Source organism: Ambystoma mexicanum, chromosome 6q (genome assembly GCF_040938575.1).
Source record: "Ambystoma mexicanum isolate Mex_15411 chromosome 6q, UKY_AmexF1_1, whole genome shotgun sequence".
In the NCBI taxonomy this organism is placed as follows: domain Eukaryota; kingdom Metazoa; phylum Chordata; class Amphibia; order Caudata; family Ambystomatidae; genus Ambystoma; species Ambystoma mexicanum.
The window spans coordinates 453,053,189-453,071,876 of NC_090937.1; positions in this window are offsets into that span (position 1 = coordinate 453,053,189).

Consider the following 18,688-nt stretch of genomic DNA (forward strand, 5'->3'; position numbering starts at 1 on the left):
CAGACGTGTGCTGATGCGCTTACGCGCTAAGGGCCTTTCCTCGATTTACACGCAGACGTGCTGGATTTTCATGTGCAAAATCACTCCGTATCAAGCTGGCCACGCATTCACACACGGAAGACCACGCTCCTGCCCAGAAGGCCGATTAATGCCCCCCCAGAGCCCTGAGCACGCTCCCACCTGCCATCTGCTGCTGCCTGACTGCCTGCTGCCCACGTGCCCTGCCATTTGCTGCCTGCACATCAGCCAGGGGTGCTGTTGCTGTGACCACCCCTGCTGGAACCGAAGACTCCCGACTGCTTTTCCATCGCCCCACAGCCCAGCCCCAGGACCCAGTTGCCCACCCACTCCTGCCTCTGGGGTTGCCATGTCGGGCACTGCAACATCTGGCACCAGTGGCAACCCCCGGCCAAGGAGGCAGAGGGGCACCAGCTTCACTGCCACCAAAGTTGGTGTCCTGGTGGAGCATGTCCTGGGGCAGTATGATGACCTCTTCGGAAGGTTGCGCGTTGACAAGGAAGGACGGACTCGGATCTGGATGGACATCGTGACTGCCATGAACGCGGAGGAGGTGGCAGTCCGCGACTACGAACGTGTCAGGAAGCGCTGGGAGGACTTCAGGTCCAGGACCCTCAACAAGGCCCGGCGCCTCCTGAAGGCAGCGGATCCTAAGGGGCGCCGGGGCCACTTGTCGGAAGATCAGATGAGGGTCCTGGAACGCATATCCCCAGCGCTCCACGTCCAGGTCCTTGAGAGGCAGACCCGTTTGGAGTTGAGCGGTAAGTGTACATGCATACTGACTGTAAGCTGTGTGTGTGGTGTGTCAGGAGTGTGCAGGTTGAACATGTATTTTTATGTGGGCAAGTAGGGGGGGCGTACAGGACCGTGAGGGTGACACACGCGAGGGGTCTCATGTGTGACACATGGATGGTGCTTGTGTGTGTGGGCTTGCATGGCACAGGATGTGGAGGAATGATTGTCAGGTGTGACATGGATGTCGATCGGAACACTGCGACAGTTGGCGGAGGAGTACACATGCATGCAAGTTTGGTGGTGTGTGTGCATGTGTAGTGTACTCCCTATGTTGCATGTGATGTGTGGATGACCTTTGGCTGCTCATGCTGTTGCATGTGAATGGATGGTGCTGGCTGTTGCAATATGCCTGTGGTATGGCTCATGTGTGCAAGTTGAAATGACATGTGTATTGGGGATTGTGATGCCATGTCTGAGGTTTACCAATGCCACTCATGTATGACTGTCATGTGTGTATGAGTCCATTGGACAGTGCCCTGATGCCTGTGTTTTCTTTCTCCCTGGTTGCAGCGTCAACTGATGAAGAGGGCGGAGAAGGTGCTGTGGAGCACAGCGGCAGGGGTCACACCACCAGCCGGAGATGCAAGGCGCGGATCACCTCCCAGGTTCTGATCTAGTCGGGGAGTGAGGAGTCCGGTGCCGTGTCCCAGGCCGCAGCTGCCGAGGGGAGGTCCAAGAGGTGGAGGTTGGAGTTGGACTCCTCGGCAGCAGAAGGGGCAGCTGGGACCCCACAGGGCCCAACGGAGGAAGATGGCACGGAGTCATCCAGGTTGGTGGGGGGTTTGGAGGAGGAGGAGGCCGTGCAAGCGACAGAGGCGGGGTCTGCAGGTGGGGATTCCACTGGTGCTAGTGGTGCAGTGCAGGATCTGGGACAGGAGGCAGCACAGGCCGCCGCGGAGGTGCCTGTGTGCAATCCTGTCCCTGCTCCTGTCACTGCATCATCTTGCACCAGCGGGGATGCCTACCTCCAGACCCGTTCTCAGGGAGGTGATTGGCTTACAACACCTGGCCTTCGTCTCCCTGCGGATGTGGCTATCCTGCACCAGGTTGAGCCTGTCCAGGGTGGGGTGGCGTTGCATCAACGGGCCATGCGAGCTGACCTGCAGTCTTTTCATGATGAGTCTGCACGTCTTCTTGCATGGCTCGTTGACTGCGTTGACCCACTGGGACAGCTCACCAGGGCTGGATTCCTCCGTTTCCTGGACCTTGTTCCGACCTCCTCCTCCACGGAACCCCCTATGCCCCAGTCGTCCTCCATGCCATCTTCCCACCCATGTGTCACCTGGGTGCCCTGTGGAGCTGCCTCCGACCGTGCGGCCAGGCTGGTGGACAACAGATCCCTGCCACAGTCAGGAGTTGGACGTCCAGCAGGGGTGACCACATCAACGACTGCACCCCAGCTGGAGGAGGATGCGCAGGCACCATCGGACAGGGCACATGGACAGCAGCAGCTGCAGCAGCAGGAGGCTGTAGGTGGGAGCCACGATAGCTCGGGGCCTTCAACATCGGAGGGGCAGGCATCGGCCGGAGGGCAGGAGGACCCTAGACGGGAAGTGTCTTCCGTGTGGCAGCTGTTGGGCCACGCCATAGATGCGGAGTGGCGGCGGGTGGAAGAGGTGCGGCTCACGATGGTCAGGGCGGAGAACTCCATGCGGAGGGCCCTGAGGCGGGCCGAGTGCCTCGAGGCAATCCGCAGGGAGTTGGAGGTGAACATGTCGGCGTCCCTGCGGACCCTCGGGGCCATGGAACAGGACCGCCTCCGGGACATAGACGAGGAGTTCGATGATGCCCTGGCCCGGAACACCACTAAGTGAGCCACTGGACTGGCCCGCCGCCATTGTATATAGTTATTTAGTGATAGGTTTCCTTTATAGTTTATTTTTATTTGGAGTCGACGGACACTGCTCCACCTTTTGTATATAGTTCCATTTTAGATAGGTTTTTTGGTAGGTTTCATTTCTTCTGTTGGGATGATGGACCCTGAATACTTTGTACATAGTTGGACTTTGGATTTGGACATTTTTTTTACTATGAATATTTTTTCCCATGGAGCAATGTTTTTCTATTTCTTTTTTCCCTTCATTTCCTTTTTATGGACTTGAACTTTGGAAGAAATTTTTTTGGATTATCATTTATTGATTTTAATTTGAAAAGGGACAGCCAGCTTAATTTTGTTTTTATTTTTACTTGTGTATTTTGTTTAATTTTGATTGCCATTACTGTTGTTATTAATACATTATTTGGATTTTTTCATTCTTCAATGTGTGGTTTCATCTCATTGTTTTCATGCATGTCATGATATGGTTTTTCAGGTTCACTTGCAACCATTGTGTGTGTGTGAGACACATGTGTTGATTTACATTGTTTCCATTGGAGTAGTATCATGGGCGCATGTAATACTTGGTTGTGTCTTTGGGCTGTGGTGGCTGGCCATGAGGCCCATGCTTGAGGATTGTCAGGGCCTGTGGGCAGGGGGACATGAGTGGGGGCCTGGTGGAGGCTGCCCATGATGGCTGGGGGGTGGGGGTGGGTGGGAGACATAGGTGGGAGCCTGGTGGGGGCTGCCCATGGTGGCTGAGGGGTGGGGGTGGGTGGGAGACATGAGTGGGGGCCTGGTGGAGGCTGCCCCTGCACTGCTAGGGGATGGGGGTGATAGGGGACATGAGTGGGGGCCTGGTGGGGGCTGCCCATGGTGGCTGGGGGGTGGGGGTGGGTGGGAGACATAAGTGGGGGCCTGGTGGGGGCTGCCCATGGTGGCTGGGGGGGTGGGTGGGAGACATGAGTGGGGGCCTGGTGGGGGCTGCCCATGGTGGTTGGGGGGTGGGTGGGAGACATGAGTGGGGGCCTGGTGGAGGCTGCCCCTGCACTGCTAGGGGGTGGGGGTGGTGGGAGACATGGGTGGGAGCCTGGTGGGGGCTGTCCATGGTGGCTGGAGGGGTGGGTGGGACACATGAGTGGGGGCCTGGTGGGGGCTGCCCATGGTGGCTGGGGGTGGGTGGGAGACATGAGTGGGGGCCTGGTGGAGGCTGCCCCTGCACTGCTAGGGGGTGGGGGTGATAGGGGACATGAGTGGGGGCCTGGTGGGGGCTGCCCATGGTGGCTGGGGGTGGGTGGGAGACATGAGTGGGGGCCTGGTGGAGGCTGCCCCTGCACTGCTAGGGGGTGGGGTGGGTGGGAGACATGGGTGGGAGCCTGGTGGGGGCTGCCCATGGTGGCTGGGGGGGTGGGTGGGAGACATGAGTGGGGGCCTGGTGGGGGCTGCCCATGCTGGCTGGGGGGTGGGGGCGGGTGGGAGACATGAGTGGGGGCCTGATGGAGGCTGCCCCTGCACTGCTAGGGGGTGGGGGTGATAGGGGACATGAGTGGGGGCCTGGTGGGGGCTGCCCATGGTGGCTGGGGGGTGGGGGTGGTGGGAGACATGGGTGGGGGCCTGGTGGAGGGTGCCCATGGTGGCTGGGGGGTGGGGGTGGTGGGAGACATGAGTGGGGGCCTGGTGGGGGCTGCCCATGGTGGCTGGGGGGTGGGGGTGGGTGGGAGACATGAGTGGGGGCCTGGTGGGGGCTGCCCATGGTGGCTGGGGGTGGGTGGGAGACTTGAGTGAGGGCTTGGTGGGGGCTGTCCATGGTGGCTGGGGGGTGGAGGTGGGTGGGAGACATGAGTGGGGGCCTGGTGGGTGCTGCCCATGGTGGCTGGGGGGTGGGGGTGGTGGGAGACATGGGTGGGGGCCTGGTGGAGGGTGCCCCACACTGCTGCGGGGATGGGGGTGGTGGGAGACATGGGTGGGAGCCTGGTGGAGGGTGCCCCACACTGCTGGGGGGGTGGGGGTGGTGGGAGACATGAGTGGGGGCCTGGTGGGGGATGCCCATGGTGGCTGGGGGGTGGGGTGGTGGGAGACATGGGTGGGGGCCTGGTGGAGGGTATCCCACACTGCTGGGGGGGTGGAGGTGGTGGAAGACATGAGCGGGGGCCTGGTGGGGGCTGCCCATGGTGGCTGGGGGGTGGGGGTGGGTGGTAGACATGAGTGGGGGCCTGGTGGGGGCTGCCCATGGTGGCTGGGGGGGTGGGTGGGAGACATGAGTGGGGGCCTGGTGGGGGCTGCCCATGGTGGCTGGGGAGGGGGGTGGGTGGGAGATATGAGTGGGGGCCTGGTGGGGGCGGCCCATGGTGGCTGGGGGGTGGGGGTGGGTGGGAGACATGAGTGGGGGCCTGGTGGAGGCTGCCCCTGCACTGCTAGGGGGTGGGGGTGGGTGATCGACATGGGTGGGAGCCTGGTGGGGACTGCCCATGGTGGCTGGGGGGGGTGGGTGGGAGACATGAGTGGGGGCCTGGTGGGGGCTGCCCATGGTGGCTGGGGGGTGGGGGTGGGTGGGAGACATGAGTGGGGGCCTGGTGGGGGCTGCCCATGGTGGCTGAGGGGTGGGGGTGGGTGGGAGACATGAGTGGGGGCCTGGTGGGGGCTGCCCATGGTGGCTGGGGGGTGGGGGTGGTGGGAGACATGGGTGGGGGCCTGGTGGAGGGTGCCCCACACTGCTGGGGAGGGTGGGGGATGGGAGACATGAACAGGTGTGCAGGGTAGTCCCCTGTTTTGTGGGTTGCCTGCAGGGGCCGTGGAGGGTGTACAGGGTACGCCTGTGAGGACCCACCCAGCCCATTCGCGTGTTATTATTCCCGCGAACCCCTGTAATACACGTACCCAGCCAAATCCCGTGTGATAATTCCCGCGCACCCCTGTAATAAACGTACCCTGCCAAATCGCGTGTGATTATTCCCGCGCACCTCTGTAATACACGTACCCTGGCTAATCGCGTGTAAAACTTCACGCGTACCCCTGTCATACACGTACCCAGCCAAATCGCGTGTGAAAATTCCCGCGTACCCCTGTAATACACGTACCCTGGCTAATCGCGTGTTTAACTTCACGTGTACCCCTGTCATACACGTACCCTGGCTAATCGCATGTAAAACTTCCCACGTACCCCTGATATGAACGTTACCCGCTTTGCGTTCCTTGTTTGGCAGCCCTATAAACTGGTCCAGGGTTAGCGCAGCCCTTTGCGATGATTTAGCGATTTTGATGGCTTTTCCTTGCGCGAGGGCGTTCTTGGGGGCGTTACTGGCGCTAGTGCAGGGTCGCTGCGATACTCTGCGCCACGGCTGGTTTGGGAGCCTAAAATCCATGAATACGCTGTGCGCGGAAATCGGTTTTGGCGCACGCGCCTGGCGCAGACAATCGCACGCGGACACTCTGCGCCAGCCGCTTGCGACACTTTTCTGCGAAATTCTATGAATTACCCTGTTTGTTTCTTATCTTGACCTTTCTGAGCAGGATATTCTGTTCTTTGCTTCAATTAATTGTAGCTACTGTTTGTCTATTTTAACTAATATGGCCTTGGCTTTTTGGCATGATTTGCCTCTGCTGAGTTTTATTTCTGCTGCTTATTCTCGATTTTGTTAAATATGAGGCTCCCCTACTGTGGCCTCTAGCAACCTTGGTTGATTCTGCTTCTTATGCATAGTGGAAGTATACTTATATAACGTGCTTCTTTTGAGGTAGATATGTATAGGTGGCGCTTGCCGCAATCTGCCTTCTATTAAGCATAGCAAGCCGCACGATTTTCTTTGCTTTCTTGCGGTTCCAAGCATATGTACATGCGTGAACTGGTTGAACATCTTCGTCATGCTCTCAGCATAAGCTTCTTGCATTTAACATCGTTCTTTCACTTTAGGTTCACGATGTCCCTTGTCCATGGCATTTTGTCTCTTTACTTCATTTGCTGGTCATCATAGCTTCTATATGTGAGTCAGTCCGGGTTCTTGTGATGTCACCTTCGTCTTCCATTAAGACCTTTTTCGATTCTTCAGGGACTGTACTTAGACGATCTTCATTTCGTTTCATTTGTTGATATGATTTTCTCAATGGGCAACTTACTGTCCATGTTTTCTTTGGTATCGGGACTTCAATAGGCGTTGTTCTTCTGATGGGTACTGGACAGAGCCCCACTCTTTGCTGATTTATTTGCTCGTCATATGTCACATACTGTGGCATGAACATTCCTGGTACTTCAAAATGGATGGTTGGAGTGTGGACTGTACTTGGGACCTCCTCTACACTTCATATGAAAAGTATCCATCATTTGCTCATATAATTCTAGGTGTTCCCAAACTGAATATTTTGCATTTTTGTGATATGGAGTTATAACACTCCTAATGGCCTTGATCTGCCTAATGGGATCTTTTTTTATAGCTCCCTTAAGTTTGTTTGCCTTCTTTGTTTTAGCAACCCAAGTCCACTCGTCCTCAGAGGCGCTTATAATGGAGGTGGCTTCTTGATCCTCTAAGCACTCCCTGATTATGCAAGTTTGAGAAGGGCTCGCAGAATGTTGGGGCCTAGTTTCTCTTTTCCTGTGGTGCTCAGAAGAGTCTTCTGACTCTTCCCGCTCCCTGGATTGGCGGAGTATCCCCCACTGCCCTAACTGGGTGGAGGTCACTCTTTTTGGGCTTTCTTTCCTTTAGTTCCCCACCAAATTTCACAAACTGGTCCCTTGGAAGTCGGTATTTTAGTGGATCTAATTCCCTGACCCTCCCCTCATAGGAGTCTTCCTTGTCAGAGATGTCAGCCCTAACATTTGGGTATCTGTACAGGGACGCACGCCCATCAATTTCTGGGGGGTGCTGATCTGTCAGTCCCATTTTACCAACCCTATGAATTCTGCCATCCCCATGGCCCCTGGTTCATATGAGCCAGTAAACATGAAGCTGGCAGTGTTCATGGTATTGAAGGGGTTTGAATCCCTGAGTACAGCGGTCCTCAAGTTATGATCAGGGGTTGCCCTGTCCCTCTCTACCTGTTCAGGGTCCCTCCAGTTAGAATTTAGTCTAGCACCCTCTTTCTCCAATCTTGCTACCTTTTCTTTTTCAGCCCCTATTTCCTGGTGATAAGCAACAATCTGGGCCTTTTGTTCATCTATCAAGGCCTTACTGGTCTCAATGATTCGCTCTTGCACTGCTACTTGTTGGTGGAGCCCATCAATCTTTTCACAAAGGGCCTCATTGTCCCTCTGTGCTTCCTGCATGTTTTGGGAGTACTGGGACATTCTCTGTTGCAAGTGATTCATCTACTGGGTTTGTGTGTCTTTGGCTTGGGTGTTCTCTTTCAGAGCACCTTCTACACATCTGGCATGCTCCATTAGCTTCCCATGCTCAGTTCCTTTCCAGTTAGTTCCTTTAACTCCTGAGGGGCCAACTTACTTTCCTGCAACTCGGTTTGTAACTCACTTATTTCCTGGCCTAGGGCGTCTTTCTCTTGATTTACGGTGCCCCTCTGCTCAGCCAGGTCATCTCTTTGTTTTTTTATAGTATGGAATTTCTGGCGCTCCTGATCAAATTCCTCTTTAGAGTGGAGGTCTTTCACAATTAATTTATTATTTTTTTCATTCAATTTATCTATCTGGCCTTGTAGGATGTCTACCTGCTCTGCGCAGGCTCTATTAAAATGTAATTGTTGCGCCAGAGTCAACCCTTTTCTTACACTCCTGCTTCAATGCCTGTAAGTGGGTGTCTTGATCTGTATTCTTGTGCTCTAGGAGGGCCAAATCCTCTTTTATTTGGTGACATAGGGCCTCATTACGACCCTGGCGGTAAGGGGTTAACGCCAGCGTTAGCTGCGCCGACCCCTTACCGCCAACTACGAGGTCCCTTAGCGCCATGGCGCTTTTAACACCTGCTTTTAGCAGGTGTTAAAATCCATGGCGCTAAGGTACCATGGAGTTAATTACGCCACCGTAATTTACGGTGGCGTAATTAACGCCTTCCCCACTCCCATTATGCCCTATGGGGCAAAAATGGGAATGGGGAAGGGTAAATGGGGATTGGGGACTTACCGCCCCGCCGACCTCGGAATGGGGCGGTAAGTCCGCCAACCACCATGGCGTAAACGTAGTTTACGCCATGGTGGTAAAGTCACGGCCCAGGCGGTAACTTACCGCCTGGGTCGTAATGAGGCCCATAATCTCTAGATTCTACCTCCAATTATTGGCTCTTCTGTAGCCTTTGTTCTGCTGAGTCTAGATCATTCTGGATTTTCTCTAATAATTCAATTTGATTCTGTGCCAGAACTGTGTTTTCAGCATGCTTTCTCCATATCACTCCTATGTGGAGGTATAGGTAGGCTGCAATTCTGGCAATTTTGTTTTGCTCCTCTTTAACTTTTGGGGCTATGTATAATTCACTAAGAGCTTGGTGTAATAGGCCATTGTCCTGCCATGTATCCATGTTCATGGCAGTGACCTGTTGTGTGATTTCCTGTAGCCAGACATTTTCATCCTGTTCTGGCCACTCACCTCTGACAAAAAGCTTGTGCAGAGGGTGCTCCCTAGCCATACTGATTTCTACTGTAACAACCATTTTGGCAATGTTCTTTCTTTATTAATTATTTCGGGGTTGATTTGGTTTTACTTTTACAGACGGACCTGGTTTTGGAGTATTTGTTTTGGGAGGCACTTGAAAGTGTAGCACAGTATTCCAACAACACAAAGTATTACTACCTTGCCGGTTAGTCTGTTGTGTTAGACTGTCATGGGTGGCAACCAAACTGAATCCCCGGACTCGAGCCCCCAAATTTGTTAAGGATTTCAATCAGGCGATACACCCTGGTCTCAGCCTAGTATGCAGCAGACAACTGAAATGCTTATTTTGTGATAAATATAGGTTCAATATTTGAGAGATACACCACTCATATCACACCCCCTTTTCAGATACCCCGGGTCACAATGGACCAGTAACCGGGCTGGTAGGTAAAGGTAATATTTATTTATTTATTTAGAAATTCAAGAAAATCATACACTTTTAAATATATGGGGCAGCAATCACCAATGTGGTGACAATAACAAATAGGAACGTGAACAATGCATTTAAATTAACCCTTTAGCAACACAGATAGAAAACACCAGAGAATAGAAATGCTTTTGAATTTTGGGCATTTTTCTCTACCCACAAATAATCAATTTTAAGTGGATAAACAGAATCAGCAGGTAATCAGGAATGACAAATAAGAAACAGAATAGAAATCCGACTTTCCCTCCCCAAATAAGAGAGAAAAACAGATTTTAGCCCTTGCAATGTTAAAGTGACACTCGGAAATGGCTGAATAAAACAATGAATGTGTGCAAAAATCCTTAAATAAGTACAATTCTCTATGGAAGCAACACTGGAAAGTTACAAGAAATCATAAGCAATAGATTGAGCAAAAGCATGCAATTCAAAAATGAATGGAATGTTTAAAACAATTGATAGTAAAAATAACATGTGTAAAACTTTGCAAAAATGCTCATTCCTGCCTGAAATTAACCAAACGGTTTTTGATAAAAACGTGTGAAATATTGTTTTTGTGTTGGGGGTAGCTATGGTTCCTAGGTACAATATGAAAGTGGAATTAGGTCTCTAGCTGTTAAATTGAGTGAGTTATGCAAGATCTAGTGAGGTGCGTTTTTGGAAAATAAAGGCGCGAAAAAGGAACACAAATCAATTTTGACAAGGACAGTTTTACTTTACGCTCGGGCATTCAGGCTAGGCTACTAGCTTGAGACACAGTAAGCTCCGGAGTTGATCCGCGGAATCAACCTTAGCGCCTCTGCGCCCGCCCTGGCTGACCCAGTAGGATTACCCGAGGGAGGACTAAGGGTTTAGGATTTCACAAGACAAAATTATTAAAGAAGTTAGCACTAGCGCAAGCAATCAAAAGCAGGGTTTCAAGAATGATTGTGACAATATTACAGTTATCAGAATAAGGATTGGATGACTTCGAGATTGGGATAGAACAAAGCAAGACAAGGTTTACTATGTTTCTGTGGTTCCTATTGATACACACAGTCCACTTTTAGTTTGGATTTTGGACAGTCAGCGCTCTGGATCAACACACGGATCTGGTCTAACACCGGACAGTCGGACAAAATCAGCAGGTATGGACTGGATACCAAAGGATAGTTCTTCTTGACTGGCAGTTCTGGTTACTGGATCTTATAGGGCATCAGGATAGCGAGATAGCAGTGAGTGGCAGCAAGCCAGGTAAAATCAGGATTCTTATCATCTCACATCATAGATTTTCTGAATAGTTGATTAAATTGAAGGGGCATTGTCCTGAATGCTCTACCTAGGAACCAGCGTGTGGAATACATTTTCCAGGATCCATACAACTTTTAATTTTAATAGCCCTACAGATCATAGACACAGAATTCTGTTGGAGGACGTTTTAGGAATGGTGTCTATGAGTAATCTAGACTTTTCTCGGGTCTACGTGTTGACCAAACAATGTGCCTATTGGGTCGGCTATGCGGACAGGGGTTGGTGGATTGCTGGGGAGGATCAAGACTGGCAGATATGGAGGAGGCCACCTGAACATGTCTTTGTTTTTATTTCCCCACCTGAAGCATGCTTGAGATGACCTGTGATTTGCTTCTATATTGTTACATATTCTTGGTTCACGCGACATGCACAGAACAAGAGGCTTGCATACGTTGTGGGGAATCACTACTCTTATGTAGAGTGGACAAAAAATAATTTAGTGTTCCCAATGCACTGTGAGGTTTACTTATGCCTTTTCAGGGTAGGGGTCCCTTTCCTGACTGACCAGATTGCAATATCGGTTGCCTTTACACACCAGACCGTTCTTCAACCCTGGCCCTGAAGCCTACAAGCTTAGCACTCGTAATTCAAAACGCCAAATGACTTGACTGCACTGGTACACCAGCCCTTTCTTTAGAACCTTACCTGTAAATCTGCAGCCATGAGCAAATCATTGTGTACCTTCCTCACTCTGATTTTGAGCAGGGCCTTCTTCATGTATATGAACTTTCTATGGGCAGATGGGGAGCAGTTGCAAGTGGATTTAGGTCACCTGGCCTAAGCCCCGCCCACCTGGTGCCTCCCTGTTTGCTGCTCTTTTTCACAACTTAGCAAGCCCCGCCCACCTGGTGCCTTCCTGTTTGCCGCTCCTTTCCCTTCTTAAGGAGCCCTCCAGCCTCTTTTCCTTTGCAGATGGGGAGCAGGTGCAAGTGGATCTAGGTTGCCTGGCCTAAGCCCCGCCCACCTGGTGCCTTCCTGCTCGCTGCTCTTTTTCACCACTTAGCAAGCCCTGCCCACCTGGTGCCTTCCTGTTTGCCGCTCTTTTTTCACCACTTAGCAAGCCCCGCCCACCTGGTGCCTTCCTGTTTGCCGCTCCTTTTCCCTACTTAAGGAGCCCTCCAGCCTCTTTTCCCTTGTAGATGGGGAGCAGGTGCAAATGGATCTAGGTCACCTGGCCTAAGCCCAACCCACCTGGTGCCTTCCTGCCTGCCGCTCTTTTTCACCACTTAGCAAGCCCAGCCCCCCTGGTGCCTTCCTGTTTGTAGCTCTTTTTCCCTACTTAAGGAGCCCTCCAGCCTCTTTTCCTTTGCAGATGGGCAGCAGGTGCAAGTGGATCTAGGTCACCTGGCCTAAGCCCAGCCCACCTGGAGCCTTCCTGTTTGCTGCTCTCTTTAACCACTTAGCAAGCCCCGCCCACCTGGTGCCTTCCTGTTTGCTGCTCTTTTTCACCACTTAGCAAGCCCCGCCCACCTGGTGCCTTCCTGTTTGCCGCTCTTTTTCACCACTTAGCAAGCCCCGCCCACCTGGTGCCTTCCTGTTTGCCACTGCTTTTTCCTACTTAAGGAGCCCTCCAGCCTCTTTTCCTTTGCAAATGGTGAGCAGGTGCAAGTGGATCTAGGTTGCCTAGCCTAAGCCCCGCCCACCTTGTGCCTTCCTGCCCGCTGCTCTTTTTCACCACTTAGCAAGCCCCGCCCACCTGGTGCCTTCCTGTTTGCCGCTCTTTTTTCACCACTTAGCAAGCCCCGCCCACCTGGTGCCTTCCTGTTTGCTGCTCCTTTTCCCTACTTAAGGAGCCCCCCAGCCTCTTTTCCCTTGTAGATGGGGAGCAGGTGCAAGTGGATCTAGGTCACCTGGCCTAAGCCCCACCCACCTGGTGCCTTCCTGCCTGCCGCTCTTTTTCACCACTTAGCAAGCCCCGCCCCCCTGGTGCCTTCCTGTTTGCAGCTCTTTTTCCCTACTTAAGGAGCCCTCCAGCCTCTTTTCCTTTGCAGATGGGCAGCAGGTGCAAGTGGATCTAGGTCACCTGGCCTAGGCCCAGCCCACCTGGTGCCTTCCTGTTTGCTGCTCTCTTTAACCACTTAGCAAGCCCCGCCCACCTGGTGCCTTACTGTTTGCCGCTCTTTTTCACCACTTAGCAAGCCCCGCCCACCTAGTGCCTTTCTGTTTGCCACTGCTTTTTCCTACTTAAGGAGCCCTCCAGCCTCTTTTCCTTTGCAAATGGTGAGCAGGTGCAAGTGGATCTAGGTCACCTGGCCTAAGCCCCGCCCACCTGGTGCCTTCCTGTTTGCCGCTCTTTTTCACCACTTAGCAAGCCCCACCCACCTGGTGCCTTCCTGTTTGCCGCTCTTTTTTCACCACTTAGCAAGTCACGCCCACCTGGTGCCTTCCTGTTTGCCGCTCCTTTACCCTACTTAAGGAGCCCTCCTGCCTCTTTTCCCTTGTAGATGGGGAGCAGGTGCAAGTGGATCTAGGTCACCTGGCCTAAGCCCCACCCACCTGGTGCCTTCCTGCCTGCCGCTCTTTTTCACCACTTAGCAAGCCCCGCCCCCCTGGTGCCTTCCTGTTTGTAGCCCTTTTTCCCTACTTAAGGAGCCCTCCAGCCTCTTTTCCTTTGCAGATGGGCAGCAGGTGCAAGTGGATCTAGGTCACCTGGCCTAGGCCCAGCCCACCTGGTGCCTTCCTGTTTGCTGCTCTCTTTAACCACTTAGCAAGCCCCGCCCGCCTGGTGCCTTCCTGTTTGCCGCTTTTTTTCACCACTTAGCAAGCCTCGCCCACCTGGTGCCTTCCTGTTTGCCGCTCTTTTTCACCACTTACCAAGCCCCGCCCACCTGGTGCCTTCCTGTTTGCCACTGCTTTTTCCTACTTAAGGAGCCCTCCAGCCTCTTTTCCTTTGCAAATGGTGAGCAGGTGCAAGTGGATCTAGGTCACCTGACCTAAGCCCCACCCACCTGGTGCCTTCCTGCCTGCCGCTCTTTTTCACCACTTAGCAAGCCCCACCCACCTGGTGTCTTCCTGTTTGCCGCTCTTTTTCCTTACTTAAGGAGCCCTCTAGCCTCTTTTCCTTTGCAGATGGGGAGCAGGTGCAAGTGAATCTAGGTCACCTGGCCTAAGCCCCGCCCACCTGGTGCCTTCCTGTTTGCTGCTCTTTTTCACCACTTAGCAAGTCCCGCACACCTGGTGCCTTCCTGTTTGCTGCTCTTTTTCACCACTTAGCAAGCACCACCCACCTTCTTAGCCCTGCCTCTTCCTTCCTGCTCCTAACTATTAGATCAAGGTCGTCTCTCGCCTGGGCGTCCTAAGCGGAGGGCAGACGAAGAAAAGAGGAATTCTTGTTGGATCTGTTTGGACCAGGAGGACCCAGGGCCCGACCCCCTGCTCAGACAGCAGGTAGGCATGCACCAACATGTGTTACTCCCTCTGGTCCCGCCGTGATGTTCCCTTGTGCCCCCCCATTCTCGCACACAGGTGTTGCCTGTTTTGCTTGATTCTTCTACCCTGCTCCCCCCTCACCCCACTCAAGCCTACTTCTGCAGGAGTCTTTCCTGATACATTCTGGTTTCACCATCACAGTCTTGTGGACAATGCTGGATTTGACTTTTATGGACTTCATTCATGCATGGTGCGTCACCCTTTCTCAACTCTCATGCTGAACTTCTTTTGCATCTTGTACTCATGGTGGCCCTGAATCATGCTGTTCCCATCTTCATCTTGTATCCTGGCTTGCAACATTATGTGTTACTACTGACTTCTGCAATTGTATTCACTCTCCCCTCTTTCTTCTCCACTCTTTTGACTGCTAACTCTCTGTTCTCTCCTCCTTTCCCTTCTCCCTTTTCCTATCTCCTCCCCTTACTTTCGTCTATGCACTTACTCTATCAGAATTGTCCCTGGATCTAGTATGATAGCAACCTCGTCTGTCTCCTCCTCCCTCCCCTTACTGGTTTTTTCCTCCCCAACCCCCCTCCAGCACTATCTGAAATGTCGTCAGGCCTAATATGATAGTCGCTTGTTTTGTTCCTCCCCTACCTTTCTGCACCCCTCTCCCTCACCTCTTGTTTTTTTTCCGGCTCTACCAGAAATGTCGTCAAGCCTAGTACGGTAGTCGCCTGTCTGTTTCCATTTCCTTCCCACTCTCCCCCTCCCTTCCTTATCTATGTTTTAGCTCTTGCACTATCTGAAATGTCATCAGGCCGAGTACGATAGTTAATTTCACATCCTTACTGTTCGTGGCCTGTAAGAATGTCATTGTTTTTTCCCTTGTTCCCTCCCTTGCCTTGAAGCGCTTTGAAACACATTGTGCATAGGCGCTATATAAATAAACTATCATATCAGATCATATCATGGGCTTTATCGGTATGGTCAAAGGTGGTATTGCAGAAACTTTGCTTCAGTGCAAATCAGCACGCGGGTTAGACATTACCCAAGAGCAAATCATATTCTTTCAACGACCAGGAACAAGGCAAACATTGTCCTGGAGAAAAATGCATTCAAATAATATGTTTCCCGCACCAAGGTAAATTCTTTCCTAACGCTACTTTTTGCCCTACTGTGAATTGCACTGGTACCAGTGCAAATTGTATGTATTACCCATTAAAGCCTCACCCCGGCCTGCCTAAACTTTATTTCATCTGTGCTTGTCTTCGGTGGAGGATCTGAATTTTATCATTGCTTTTTGCTAAGTAATTTAGGACCACACTTGCAAACTCTACATCACTCTTGATTTGACTCCCCGTGGTCTGTACCAGCTGCATTATCCTGCTGGTTAATTTATTTATTTATTTATAGCATTTATACAACGCCCAAACCCAGAGGTATGACGACGTTTGGTAAGCAAGATAGCAGAAAGGTACAGTAACACAAGGCATTATTCATACTTATCTAAGAGCCATGTTTTACAAGCTTTTTGAACGCCCTGTACGATTGCTCATTTCTTATGGCTGGAGTGAGAGTGTTCCAGAGTGTTGGTGAGGTAACTGCAAAGCTGACGCCTCCTGCCCTCTTGCTCTTATAGCGAGGGGTAGTCAAAGATATACCGGAGCTGGATCTTAGCCAGCATCCCAGAGCTTTCTGGGAGAGCCTGTTATTGAGGTAAGTGGGCACCTCTTTGTAGATGCTCTTGTGGCAAGAGCCAGGGTGTTTGCAGCCGCTATGAAGTGCAACGTTATGCCAGACACCTACCTACAGTTAATGCAGGCAGGTGAATAAGCATTCCAGTATTTCTAGGTGTAAACTCTATCTGTGTGTATGCAAATGCTAAAAGGTGATGTCTGTCTCTTGAGGTGTGTTGCTCTGTTCATGACTGTTCCTTCATTACTTTGCGCTTGAGCTGACACTGTGTTTCCCCTCCATACTTGGACACACGTCCTGGAAAAGTGGCAAGGGTGAGCAGGGTCTATGGCACTGTGGTCCAACATGGATGTTTGTGGAAAGATGCAATCAGTATTGTCATGGTTGGAAAGTTACTTATGAAGGATGTTTGTATATTTGACGGAATTAGCTTGAAAAATCGGAACTGCGCCTAAGTCACGGCCAATTGAAGATTGCTTTTCAAGTGGATTGGCTGCTCAAGTGTGATGGTAGGACAGAATCAGCTGCCCCAGACATCCTCTCACCCTTCTTAAGTACACATGTTCTTCTGGGCATGAGTCACTGACCCATTCATTGTTCGGGGTATCCTTTGCCCAGCTAAGGGAATGGGACCTGCAAACCATATAAAGTCATTATCAATGCAGTCTATCACTGACCCGGTCCCACCAAACTTCCTAAAGCATCTGGATGGTGGACCATCGTGACCGGTTCCACCTTTGTGATCAGAGGCACAAGCAACTTGTCTGATTTTATACCTCTCCTTGCAGACTGGCAGCAGCATGCTCAACAATCCGCCAATGAACAACACCCTGCAATATTTCATATGAGGCACCCAGCACATGCATCTACCTGTTTTTTTTTTTAACAACTTAATTTATTTCGGCTACAGCAGAACATACATATAGGCATATGAGACGACCTGTCTCGTGCCAGCACTAGTAATTATAAATTGGAGTTTAACCCTTTATGCAATGCAAACTACACAAGTACATAATGAAGGATTATGTTAAACACGAGCTTTAGCTTTCAGCCAATCAGAGCGGTTCTTTAGATGCATTTGTACCAATGAAGGGCGCATTAACTAGTAAAGTAAAAGGTGATTGAATGTGACCTTCCCAACATCAAGCAGTAGCAAAGGCACTCTGCAGGTGCAAAGGCTCCATCCATCAGGGGGAGCATATGGAATGCGTTCTCCTAGCGTTCTACTTGCTTGTAAGCTGCTCCAATTTCTGCACATTGGGCACAGAGAGATAATGAGATTTTCACAGTATAGGACACTTGGTCAGATGGAGCAGCCTGGATTAAAACATGTCTCTCGGATTCACTTCCGACATTCTAGCCACTAGAACATTCCCATGAATTAGCTCCTTTCATCAGTGCCTTATCCAGAAGCGGAGATAGAGGAGACATGAGACTCCAATGAGGAGGAGTTGCTGCTTGGACAAGGGTTTGATGGCCCTCTGAGGTTGTACATTGAATAACAATTATGGTCATTAGAAACCTGTCGGTACAAATTATGGTCATTTGTAACATGGATCACCAAGCAGTCTAAAACTGGAATTTCTGATATGTGGCTCTATATAAAACACCAAATATTATTATTATTTCCCACCTTGCAGCCATAACCCACAGGCAGTCATCAACGGAGAGACACGCAGTGTTTCACCTGCTGGAAGTTTCATTTGGCAGAAATGGCTCTGGCATATACTGTACAATGTCCTTTCTGTAGGGTTTCCATCTCAGTCGAACATCTGCAGTGAGCTCAGCTATAATGTGCTCCCTGGAGATCCCGCCAAAATGGAAAGGGCAGGATCCAGAGTGAACTGAGAATTATAAATTAGAGAACTCAATTGAACTGCAAGGCCGGCATCTAGAATGTAGGGGCTCCTGGGGATGGAAAATTGAAATGACATCAGAGTGCTTTGTAACAAATCTTGTCTTGCCTTGATCATAGATCGGCCTAGATGACATCGCCAACGCAACTGACGATGGCATAACACAGCAGATGACCGTAACCAAAAGGGATCTGAGTACAGGAAGGTAACATGAGCCAAACTGTAAAAACCATGTCACTTTGTAGGACCGCAGATGGAAAATTGAGTTCAATTTTACAAGTCGTGATAGCTAGACATGAGCGATTGCACAAGTTTGACTGCAAAAATTGAAGATAATCCTGGATGAAGATATAATAGGCAAGATTTGTTATTACTTACATTCCAGATGTGGAGGGCGGGTGATAGAGCCAGAGTGCTCGCATTCGATTGGCTTCTGTCCAAGCCCTGACTAATGATTTTGAAAAACACAGAGGACAGAAGTTTGAAAGGTTTATAGATCATCTTCTCCAGGGGCCTTCATTTAGCCAGCCAGGGAGCAAGGGCAGAGCAAGCTGTTCACTTTGGAAGCTAGCCAATGTTTGGCCTGGTATCAATGAATCTTGTTGTCGGATCTGGTCTTCCTCGAAGAGGGCTAGGAAAGTAGCACATTTAGCAATCATCTCTCCCTCAGGGAGCCGGGAAAACCACTTACTTCCAAGATAATGGAGAACAGGTGCTAGGGCTTACTTCTTCCAGAATGGCATGGCCCAGATATGCTTCTCTCATTAATGCATAAGTAAGGGCACACATCGGTGGAATGGCTTCTAGTATGCGTTAAACGGTCATTTGTTCTT